We start from the raw sequence: 12226 nt of genomic DNA on the forward strand, positions 1-12226 counted from the left end.
TTTGGGGAAAAAAAAGTCAGAAAAAAGAAAAGAAAAAAAAATACTAGTGATCCTGTGGTTAATGAGCCCCAAGAACATGTTGTTTTCTTAATTGATTTTGGATGAGATGACAGTTTTGGAGTAAGATGATATGGAATCTGTTTACAATACAAAGGACCCCAATTAGCCCATCCACAGATTCAAATTATGAAAACCTCAGGGTGCTTGATGATTTTGTACCTGCTGGCACCAGTGCCAACAAGGTTAGCAAGACTGCAGCTCTTCAGAGAAGACAGTATCTTTTTAAAGAAGCATAATCTTGGCAAGAAAAGAGAATACTAATTGCCGCCTCCCCAAAGTCCTCAAAGCTGCTATTATTCCAAATTGCCCACTTAAATTAAAGTGAAAGTGTACCTAAGTGCCATTGGCCTGTAAGTAAACTGTGATAGCCCAACTGTTTAAACAGAGGAGAACTTGCTGGTTTTGAAGGTGGGGCTCTCTGGACTTGCCAGTGAGCTGGAATGACTTTGGGCCTCTCTTCTAGTCCCTACTCTGTGGGATAACCTGGCCTCAAGCACAGATACAAGCCCACGGGCCTCTCTTCTTCAGAACGCATGTGGAGTGGCCAGGAGACTTGTGAGCTGCACAACTTGCTGATGGAATGGCTGTTAGCCTGGCTGCTGGAGTGGAGTCCTTTTCCTGGAGGACATTCTCTGCAGTGAGGAAAAGAAAGGCACCCTGTTCTAGCTCTCTCTCAGGGCCGTGGAGTTTATTGCTGTTGTTATTAATGAAATGTGCTACAAAAGCATTAAACTAAGATTTGTTGCCACCAAGGGGATTTCTCCATATTTCTCTCTGTGATTCCTGTTGTAGAGAATAACAAGAAAAAGAGAAAATGCATTGTAGATTCAGAAAACAACCTACTTTAGATCACTGTCAGTGTTGGGGGTTGAACCTAGGGCCCATGCCTGTGCTCTCCCACTAAGCTAAGCTGCATCCTCAGACCTAGCTTGGTAGAGCAGAATGCCACCACACAGCCCAGGCTGGCCTCAAACCAATTCACAAGCTCCTGGCTGCTGCCTCCTGACTGCTAAGATTAAGGGGTGCTAAGATTCTAGACTAAGACATCTGACGCCTAGAATGTCTTCAAGAAAAACCAACGTCTGTATGGAATGCAATCCTGTCCCTACCCCATGATTGCAAGCACAAAACTCACAGTATGGTCCTCAGGAAGGTGGGGGTAGGGAGCATGTTGGTTCTGTAATTCTGCTGGTCAGTGCCTGGAAAAGGTCAGCACACACTCCTCAAATGATACTGGTTGTTATTTCTGGACCTACCACCTCTCCAGGCCTCCAGAGAGCAGTATATTTAGCTACGCTGAGAAAGGAGGATGAAATTGAACCATTTGACCATTAATGACTAGCTGTGCTGCAGTTAATTAGTAGAAACACATGTCCTACAGTGGCGAGTGTAATTCCCAACTAATATTCTAGAATATTAGTCTAGGGCAGATGCATTGCTTGTCTTATTTAAGTTGACAGCCAAAGGAATGTTTTAAATAAACACTGATAACAATCAGTAATAAAATTATTGTTTTAATACACACACTCAGCACGAACTGAATTTTACACATCATTCGCTCATTAAATAACTATGGATGGATCACTTATCATTTTTGCAGGCCCCGTCACCCTGGAGCCTGCAGGGGAAGGGGCAGGGGAAGGAGAGGAAACTTTAGCTCTAGAGACTACACATAATACAGCAGCCTTGTTTTGTAATGGCACTGTTGTTATATATCAGGAACATTTTCTGCAGTCTGTCGAGGAGAGCAAACGCCACGTATATCATTAACTTCACACCATGTGCCATTACGTGGGTAAAGTACAAAGATTATAGGGCACTGAAATCAAACCCCAGCATCCTATCCTGCCTTCAGCATGTGAGATGGCCACATAGGTCCTCACCCTGTCTGTAAAATCAAAGCACCAAACATAAAAACAGAAGATGGAATATGAAATGTGGTGGCCTTTACCGTCACAAGTCACTGTCTTCCGCTCAAGCACCAGGACAAAGGTCAGATGTGCTTTGCCCTGTCTCCTTACTTACCAAGACATCACCAAAGTTTTCATGTCAGCCATGACTGTTCTTCAGCCGAATGTAAACAAAGTCTGTGATCTGAAGAGCTACTCCCTTGCATAGCTTATGACTCTATTGCCTCAAAACCAAAAACTGGTCAGGATTGCAACCGAATCCCCATGGGGCTTGACCTAGATTACAGTACAATTTAGGTTCACAGAGCATGCAGACTGAAGTAGGTGTCAGAAAGCGAATGGAACCACAGTGAATAGTTGCTCCTTAGTTAAGAAGGGATGCTAGCTGAGCATGGCAGCACACTTCTAAAATCTCAGTATTCAGAAGGCTAAGGTAAGAGAACCCTGAGTTTGAGTCCCAGCGTGTGTTATAGTTGGAAACTGTCTCAGTGGAGGTGGTAGGAGGTTATACCAGTAAGAGAAGTGACTATGATTAAAAGTCTAGAACCAATAACAGAATTCGAAGGACAATAAAGAAATGACTCAGATGGTCTCCCTTTGGGTCCTTGAGGGTGGGATTTCTTCACATAGGAATCGCAGAGCTCTGGAAAGCAATGACGCTGTGAACAGATGATGAGGTGATGTGAGCACCCTGACCTGGTGGTGAATTGACAATTGACGGTAGCCTGGAGCTAGCCTGAGGAAGCTGCTCCCAGCAGGTGCTCCAAGGACCCTCAGCTGCTCCTCTCTCCAGCAATAGGACAATTATTTGTCAGGTTCCTGAGCCATAGAGCAGAGACTGAAGAGACCTGCTCAGCAGGCCACAGGGCTACTTCCTGAATGAAGGACACTGTCTCCGTCTCTGTAGTGTTGGAGAGATAGCGAGTGAGAGTCGGTGGGAACAGTGTTGTAAGTAAGGAAGACCTACTTAACTCGAAGCCTATAATTCTTTGCTCTTTCCAGGAAAAGACTAGGAATTCTGACACAGTTACCCCTGACTGATAATAGAGCCCAGATCATTTTACAAAGGACTTGAAAATGAATTTTCAGGAAGAAATCTTTAGGGACCTTGTGTTTATGAGGGAAATTACTAAAAGCATTCCCACTAAGTTAGAAAGAGAGATAAGGTTAAAAACTAAATTGGGAGGTAGGAGGTAAAAAAAACTACTGCTATCTGCAGACAACACGACTATTTATCTAGAAATCAGCTAAAACCCCTTCCATAATAGAATTCCATAGGATGGCTAGATACAAAACTAACGTAGGAGACCGGGGTCCACTTGTCTCGCATGCTTGAAGTCCTAGGCTCCAACCCCAGTAGCACCAAAACAGAAGTTAAAAACCCTTCATAAAAAATTACAACCAAACAGCAGCTAGAACTAAAGACGGGAGAATGTCATCATATAGAAAAGTGCAGAGGAAAGAAATGAGATCCATATTAGGGACATCTGTCGGTGCTACTGAAAGAGACACATCGTTTATTTCCTCTGCAGGAAAGTGAGGTGTCACAGAACCTTCAGTTCCCCCGAAGGTAATCTATCAATTCAGCATGCTCTCTAAAAATAACAAGTCGTCTAGAGTCGGTTTTTGGAGGAAGCTACACAAACTAACTCTGACAACAAAATACAAACTAGAAGTAGAAAAAAGAAAGCATGAATGGGCCACCTAACCCCAAGGAGCCTTGACAGGAAAGCTCTGCTACTAACAGCAGCATGGTGCTTAAGTATCAGTACACCAAGGGCAATGGCACCGAGCTCAAGGTCAGGATGGAGCCAGGCACATAGACTCACAAGAGGAAATAAGAACTTCTTTTTGAGACAACTAGATTACCATATGAAGGAGGGAGGGAAGGAGGAAGGCAGGGAAGGAGGGAGGGAGGGAAAGAGGGAGGGAACTGAGTTTAGTGGTATACACCTGTAACCTACAATCCAGCACTTGAGAGGCAGAAACAGGGACTGCAATAAATTCATGGTCAGTCTGGTCTATATAGCAGATTCCAGGCCAGACAGGGCTATATAGTGAGATCCTGTCTCAAAAATCAGTCAACCAATCAAATAATGTTGGAATCTCTACTTCATACCTCCTATCAAAGTAATTCCAAATGATAAAACAGATTTTTTAAACAAAATTAAGAAAATGGGAGGACATGTATAATATATACATGCATATATTCAGAGAGAAAGCATTTTAAAATATTACAAAAAAAGCTGAAAGCTTTTTTCAAAAGAAATTGATAAATTCAACTAAATTAACATTTTAAAATATTCATGACAAAATATGTTTAAAAGATTTCAAACTCATACATGAAAGCTAACTTCCTTTTTAAAAAAAAAAAAAGAAGAGGAACTATGAATAAAAAAGAAAATGTCATAATCTAACAGGAGAGAAACAGTAAGAGAAGAGGACAGCCACAGAAGCGGAAGTGTGAGACTCAAACCATATGAAAAGGCATCAACCCAGCAACAGACTTGAACACTTACACTGTGGTTGCGTTTCCAGCTGCCTAACTGTCCACAGTCGGACAAGGCTGCGAAGAACCAGGTACTCCTATGCACTGCTGGCCAGAGACTAAGCCCCGGCAGTCCCTATGAATTTGGCCATATCTATCAATGTTCATAAGATACAGTCTTTCTATTTTGAGAAATTCATTCTGCAAATATAGTGTGGATCAGAGAACTTGTATATACGTGGGGTTGTTTTCTACAGCGTGGCTGGGGACAGCAGGGGACTAGGAAGCTGTCTCCTCAATTGGTCAAGTAAGTTGAAATAACATCCTGAAAACAGTATACAATGGAATTGTTTTTAAAAATTGAGGCAGTCCCCTGGGTAGGAATGCTCACAAAGATATATGTTTGAGCAGGAAAAGCAAATTGGCAGAAATACATGTAGGATTGCTAGCATTTGGTAGGAAATTATAGATGCTTTTATCTGAAAGGTTAAAAATGAATCAAGTCATTGCCCTTGGGGATGGGAATTGAGAGATGAAGAACAGATACAAAGAAAATTGAGGTTCTCCGTCTTCCTTTTTTGTCTCTTGAATCTATCCCATAAATACATGTAATGGGCCCCAAATTAAAAATATTAACTTTTAACAGCAAAGAGTCCAAGAGCAGATTGAACGTGTTTACAAATCTCAAAGCATACATGCCTTTGAGCACTTTGAAACAGCTTCTCACGCATTTGATAATCCCATGGCATGACCTTGAGGGAAGGCACACATGTTTAAGGTGACTAGAGAGGCCAGCAAGTGTGGGGAAAAGCTAGCTTTCTCTGGACTGTCTTGTCCTGGGGAGGGGGTGGCCTGTGTGCAAACAGTATGGAGGAATCCAGTGCCACCACTCCTGGAAGCAGCCTATCGATGGTGCCATCAGCACAGTGCATGGCAGATGGCTAAGGATGAACTGTTGTTTAAAAACACAGTTGGCTCTCACTGTCTTTCATGTTGGCAGCACCAACATCCAACCAGCCAGTCAATACCACTTACTGTGAACCGCGAACAGAACACATGCTGGGTCTGTGGGAGAGATCAGGGAGTGAAGCAGTGTTTCCCAACCTGCCCAGGCATCCACACTGGCGAGTTTGAAAAATTCAGTTTTTAATTAATCACTTTTTAGAGAAGGTCTTGCTCTGCAGTTCGAGCTAGCCTTGCATTCACTATGGAACCTATGTTGGCCTCCATCTCCTGGAACTCTTGCCTCAGCCTCCAGGGTGCTGGGATTCCAGGCGTGGACCACACATCCAGCTTCTGAACTGGGTTCCTGAAGGGGGCCCAGGCATCTGAATGTTTGCAAGTATCCCAACTGACTTTTATGATCAGTGAGGTTTGGGGACCACAGTTCTAACCGTGGGAGATGGAGAGGGAAAAGAAGGAAAAGGGAAATTATATAAGCAACATTAAATATGAAATCAAGCTGGCATGGTAGCCCATGGCTGTAACCTCAGTACCTGGAAGGCTGAGGCAGGAGGATTGCTACTGTAAGTTTCAGCCAGCCTGAGCTACAATGATGAGATCCTCTTTCAAAACAATAACAACAAAACCCCAAAACAGACACAAAAGACAGACTAGTCAATGGTGCTTCAAGCTGTTTACAAACCCTTAACTAACCATAAATATGGAAATTTTTTAAGATGGAAAAAAAATCAGTTAAATCAGGGTTAAGAAGAAAATTCTTTATTTACTAATTTTCCATGATTAAAAAGACTTGGTAAACAAAATCTTAATAGAACCATTTTTCTTTTGATAAATAAGAATATTATGAGACTCTGTGTTACTAAATAGCATCATTATTTCATAACAGTGCAGAAAAACAATGTAGGCATTACACACTGACAACCACAAGCGTGGGCTTTCCTGTGGCTCAGATCTGTCAGAAAATCAATGTGAGCCAAAGGGTCCAGAAAAAGGGTCCTGGATTTCTGTTTTCTCCATCTTTACTCTCCAAAGTCTGAACGGCACTGTTTATACTTCAGACAGAGCTTCCTAGGAGTCTTGCAATGTTTATCTCTCCGGATCCTCCAAGCTCTCCTTGACTGTCCCCTGGTCGTCTATGTGGACAGTTACTTGAGGTCCCCAGGCCAGTGTGCTGAGAACAGTGATTTAACCCTGTGCTTTCAGACACTGTGTGGAAATGATTAATAGGTGTGTGTATGCATCTTTTGTGATACTGCTCTTAAAGACGGCCACTATTATCTTAAGAGCCCTTATATAAAGATCTCCATGAAAAATTCATCTCAAAGCTGAATGTCATGGAATATAATTGTCTCTCTCAGTGAAATGTTGTGCTTCCTTTTTAGAGAGAAATTAGTTATATAATCTCTCTCTTCCTCTCTCTCCATCTCTCCCCCTCTCTCTCCAGTTTTCATTTAAGCTGCCAGGAAGTTCAGATTTGAATTTCATCTTCCACTGAGATTCCATTCTCTGCCTGATCTTTCAAACAGTCCTCTCTCTCCTTACATCATCCGGTTCTTGTACTCCCCGGAACTGTCCTGGGGGCTCTGTTACGTCAGGGTCCTTCACGAGGAATGCTTTTTGGGAAAGTGACATAATACATGTGAAGAAGAGGACAGGTTGCATTCCCGTTGTCCCAGCAGGAGGAATGTGAGGTACCAAGTGGCCGGTTAAGTTAGAGCCTAAGCAGAAAGGCTTTGCCTAGAAAATGCTGAATGCCAAGAACACTAGGGGGAACCATCACAGCATGCCCCTCCCAGAGGCGGCTGCAATCAGGGATCAGGAAAAGTAAACAGAGCCCATTACCTCTTAACCACTCAGTAGAGAATCTGTGGTTCTCCTGTGGCCCAGTGAAGCAAGCCTGGAGCTCTTTTTACCCACAGGCTACAGAGAAGGTCAAAATACTCTCTGTTGACTGATGGCCAGTCATCCATCATCTATCTACCTGGAAGCTTACTATGAAAGCTTTGAAAGAGAGAGAAACTGAGATTCCTCCTGGCTGCCATAAGCACAGAGAGCGGGCAGCAGGAGTCCTCAGTAGGAGCACCTGCCTCTGAGTGGCAGCTCTGTTCTTGCTCTGTGGTTGGCCCCACAGTTGGACGCAGGAGAGTGAACTCACAGGCCCGGCACCCATGCAGACCTTCCTGAGGATGCTCACCCTCAAGGATAAGGCCCAGAGAGGATCTCTGGGTGCCAGAGCCTACGGCGGGGGCAGGGACAGGAAGCTCACCCCCAACTAATTGGTGGAGTATTGCGTCTCACAGATTTGTCATTCAATGCACAACTTCTCTGCACAGCCCACACAGCCAATCCCTGTACTCTATTTCTCTCAGTTTTCCTCCTCCACCCACACTTCTGCTGACTTCTCTCTGCACAGGAGAGACAGAGCAGCTGAGGAAACAGAATGGTGGGGGAAAATTTGAAAGTGTTTTGAGCCCACCCAACCTGAGGAGAGCATCCAAAGCAAGACAAGAAGAGCAGGAGACCCTCCATCTCACACACAAGCCAAGGATTGTCACTCTCTCCTGCCCACCTCCAATCCCAACAGGGGCTGACTGCTGGGACCAAGCTTTGGTGCCCACATGCAAAAAAAAAAGCAAATTTTTAGAAGAATTATGAAAGAGACTCCATTGCTCAGCTATTTCAGATACTGTGTCATGGAGTGTAGGGACACAGTAGGCTTGCTCATTCCATCCATCCCACCCCTACCCCCGCCTGAGAATTCACTGAGCACCATGGGTCTTAAGTAAGAGTATGTAAGAGGTCATCACACTGGGAGAAGGAACATGGGTCCTCAGGTGGATGACCTCATCCCGGCAACCGAAATGAGAGTGCCCAGCCTAGAGCACAATCAATGAATCAGTGCCCGCCCTCCATGAGTGCAAGTGTGTGTGTGCATGTGTGGGCATGGGTGTGGGTGGGATTCGATCTTACTCATTTTCTTTCCCTTTTTTATTTCAACTCTTTCCTGCAGCATTCCAGAGTTTTTAAGCCTCCTTTGCCCCACTGAGGATCTAGGGTGGGAAAAAGATAGAAATGAATACAGTTCTTGTTCCCTCTCTTTCACAAGAAATTTCATCTAGTTAGATAGATGACTTGAAGTGGGCAAAGACCAAAGGGGACTGACTCATCCCATTCACTCTCACTCATTAACAGACCTTTGGCGACGTCTCTACACATGAATTTTCAGTCCTCACCCACTTTACGATCTAGGCTCTGCTAAACAGAGCCACATGAGAAATATGTCACCTCTGGTCTACTTTATTCTTTTTTAGGCACCTCTAAATTAATGTTTCTACAAACTTGGAACCTATGCAGGGGTTACATAACCAATGGTTCAATGGAGTTCTACATGCTTTTCTCTATCAGTGAGACACAGAGAGTTTTCCTCCTAACAAACTAGACTCATCTTGCCTCCTGGTTACATACCTGAACACTGGAGTAAACTCACTCACCATTTTCCTTCACTTTGTTGGCAGTTTATTGTTTTGAGATTATCCTTAAAGCTGATCTAACTATTCTTATGGTCAGCATTATGTATTTGATGCTAGTTGATATTTATCCATCAAGGAATACACATATATTCATTGTGTAGCTACAGTGCCAGATACTGTCTCAGGCACTGGGGTTACAGTTGTACATGATAATCCCTTTACAGAGTCAACAAAGGGAGGAGACCAGACAGCACTCAGCACAGCTCCTTCCAAGAGACAACACCACCTTAACTATTGGCTGCTATGCATGGAGCCAAATGAGGTTCTAAATCGATAGAAAGTAGGAATTATTAGGTAGCAGTGATTAAAAACAATTGTTGTTCTTTATGTATTGATTGCATCACCTGACTAGTTCTCCAGAGCTGGCTCCATAAAGATTAAGCTATATGTAGTATAGATAAAGAGTATTTTACAGAGTTTCAAAACACCAGGCTCTGAAGTGATGTTCTGTCTGAAGATCTAAGACACATGGCCACTTCCAAAGAGCAGAATTTCCCTTGCCTCTTGGATTCTTAGAGCAGAGAACCAAAAGATGCTTGCTATCCCAAGTCTCTAAAATTAAGGATAAGTTATTTCAGAGTTTAGTGAAGCCAATCGGGTATCAAACACAAAGGCTTCTATGAATAAGAGATGGCCCTGTTGTGGTAGCTTGGCAACAGACTTGGCAGATGGGTATGGCAGTAATCTATAGCCAAGAAAATCTCCTTGCTCCAGAAGATTGTCTACAGTCAGACTCAGCAGGAATCCAGACTTGGAAAGTCAGCTCTGACCTGAGGGCTGGACATTGCACTTCCTGCCAGCCACAGCCTTGGAGCACCTAACAGAGCTCCACGGCACTCAGTATGTGGAACTTCTCCTGATTATTGACCTTACCGGACTTGATCCACCCCGTGACAAAGGGTCTCCATACAGTTCTAACACTACTGTCAACTTCTGCTTATCCAGCTCCTCACATATTTACTTGCAACAGAATAAAAAACACACTGGCAAAGCCTCAGATAAAACAAACCAATGACTAGCCTCATGCCTCATTAAATTCTACTTTGGCGTGGGCAAAATTGGGGGATGATCATTGTCTTCTCTAAAACTGGGACTGCCATTGGTCTCTATGGCTTTGACAGGAGGGTTTGTTTGGAATCATTCATTATTGACAGTAATAATATAGTGATAATAATAATATGGGCCCCTCTTGGGTAGTTTTGAGGGCCCCAGGATGATCAGGCAAAGGAAAAACATCAATCAAAGGAGATCTGAATGGTGGTTCCATTATCTTTTCCTACCTGTTTTTTCACATGATCGAGGAAACTAAAGACGCATAGTAACTCCCAATTGCCAGGCTGACGGCTCTGCCAGCTCAGTGTCTGCAACTGACAAGAGTCTGAAACCAGTAGAAGGAATAAAACAGACCTGGGTTTGAATTCTAACTGCAAAGTTACAGTGCCTAGTTTAGTAGAGTGCCAACCCATCTAAGACTTGGTTCTGATGCAATGGAAACCACAGGATCACTGAGAGAGTTCAGTAAGAGCCAACACAACTTCTGGCACCATAAAGGCCCTCTATGGACAGACACCATCCCCTCTTCCCTTCCCCTTCTCTCTATAACTACATTTATCAGGTGACAAGGCCATTCTCTAGATGAGATGTCTACTGGGTCTCAAGGTTTTCAGATTTTTGCTGACTGAAGTATCCAACCGTGCTGAAATGATTTATGTAAATGCCAGCTGAGGATGAATGCCACAGCAAATGAGTCACTTCAAAGCATTTCTGAACGGGCTGATCTTTCCTGAGAACCAGGTCTCTTCACAAATGGTGGGAGAGACCACCTAGGACTCAGGGGTTCCTGAAGTAGCATCCTCAGAGCACCGACTCTTTTACAGAGAAGGTCACAGACTCCCTAAATAATTTTACCCAGGGGTCAAGGGTTTGAATCTTTAAATATAACAGATCTGTGATTGAATTTCGATTGCCACTCAGTAGCCAAGGAACTTCTTAAAGTCCTTGTGGGGACTGCCTGGTGCACCTGGGCCAGTGCCGTCACAGAGAAAGTACTCAAGTCCCTCACTCTCTCTGTGCTGGCCAGATTACACCTCTCAGATGTTGGTTGACACCTGGCAACCTCTTCTGGGAATTTGGTAGCACAAGTGCCAATTCAAGAAGGCTTCCTTCTTAAAGCCTTACATTGGGGTAGCATATTACAATGCCAAACCTCTTCCCTGACTGATTTCACGTGATTGTCATAACCCCAAAAGGCAGCAGGCCAGGCATCTACCCTAGCTAGCATTTGATCTATACCAAGGATTGGCAAACTAAAGCGCGCTGAGATAGATGAAGTGTGTAAGGATTGTACAAGGGTTAACCAACTTAGGGTGAGCAGCCAATAGGAAGCAGAATCAAGGGTAAAGCTAGGACTAAAATAAGGCTCTGGCTCTCAGCACAGTGCCCTCTCAGACTGTTCTGAAAGCATACTGAGATCACAACATGCTTGTCTGAGCTTTCAGACTGACACAAATTAGTGGCTTTACATAGCAATCAACCAACCGACATGAAAAATGTAGTGTATAATAACGTAATGATTCCCGAGGCTTGCCTTCCAGCAGTCAGAACACAAGCAGACAGGCTGCTGCTTGTATATTTACCACATTTCACTTTTACAGAAGTGCCTGCATCCCACCCCTTCTCCTGTATCCAGCCCCAATATACACGCTGATCATTATTTAGCAACGCCTGTCTTCAACCTGAAAGAAACTATAATTATTGTTCAGTCATATGAAACCTTATATCATAACTAAATAAACAGCTGCTTGATCATGGTGCTAATGAAGAGCTTGAATATACTTTATTAAAAGGTTGTTTAATTTCATACCATTACTCCTAGCTTCCTGCCAAAACAGTTTATCTCAATAAATGTGGCTAAAAAGAAAAACGGAAATGTCTCCTATCAAAATATAAATATCAGTTAGAGTAGTCTGAATATTCGTCATGGTATGTGAAGATGCTTTCTATATCCAGGACTTCAGAGGTTAAGGAAATACCACCTCATCGATGGGTTAATATTTACTAACACCTAACAGGATGTGTGGTCCTCTCTTGATCCATTTTAGCTTCATCATTTCAGTGAGAGAGCCTCACATTTCTTTTATGCTGGAAGAATCTCCATATTCTTCATGTTCTTGGAGAGGCAGGCCTGTCTCTGTGATAATATATGTGTAATTAGCTCCTTTATGTTGCCAGTATATCGTGAAGACATTCTGATTTACATTATACATCAGCTCGCT

At 43.4% G+C, this 12226-nt stretch overlaps 1 protein-coding gene across 2 annotated transcripts in view; it reads right to left on the reverse strand.

Moving 5' to 3' along the window:
• Nucleotides 1-12226, reverse strand: part of Cmya5 (cardiomyopathy associated 5) — a 99007-nt gene that overhangs the window by 11752 nt on the left and 75029 nt on the right. The gene's annotated exons all lie outside the window — the stretch shown is intronic.

The sequence above is a fragment of the Onychomys torridus genome, chromosome 15, assembly GCF_903995425.1.
Source record: "Onychomys torridus chromosome 15, mOncTor1.1, whole genome shotgun sequence".
In the NCBI taxonomy this organism is placed as follows: Eukaryota; Metazoa; Chordata; class Mammalia; order Rodentia; family Cricetidae; genus Onychomys; species Onychomys torridus.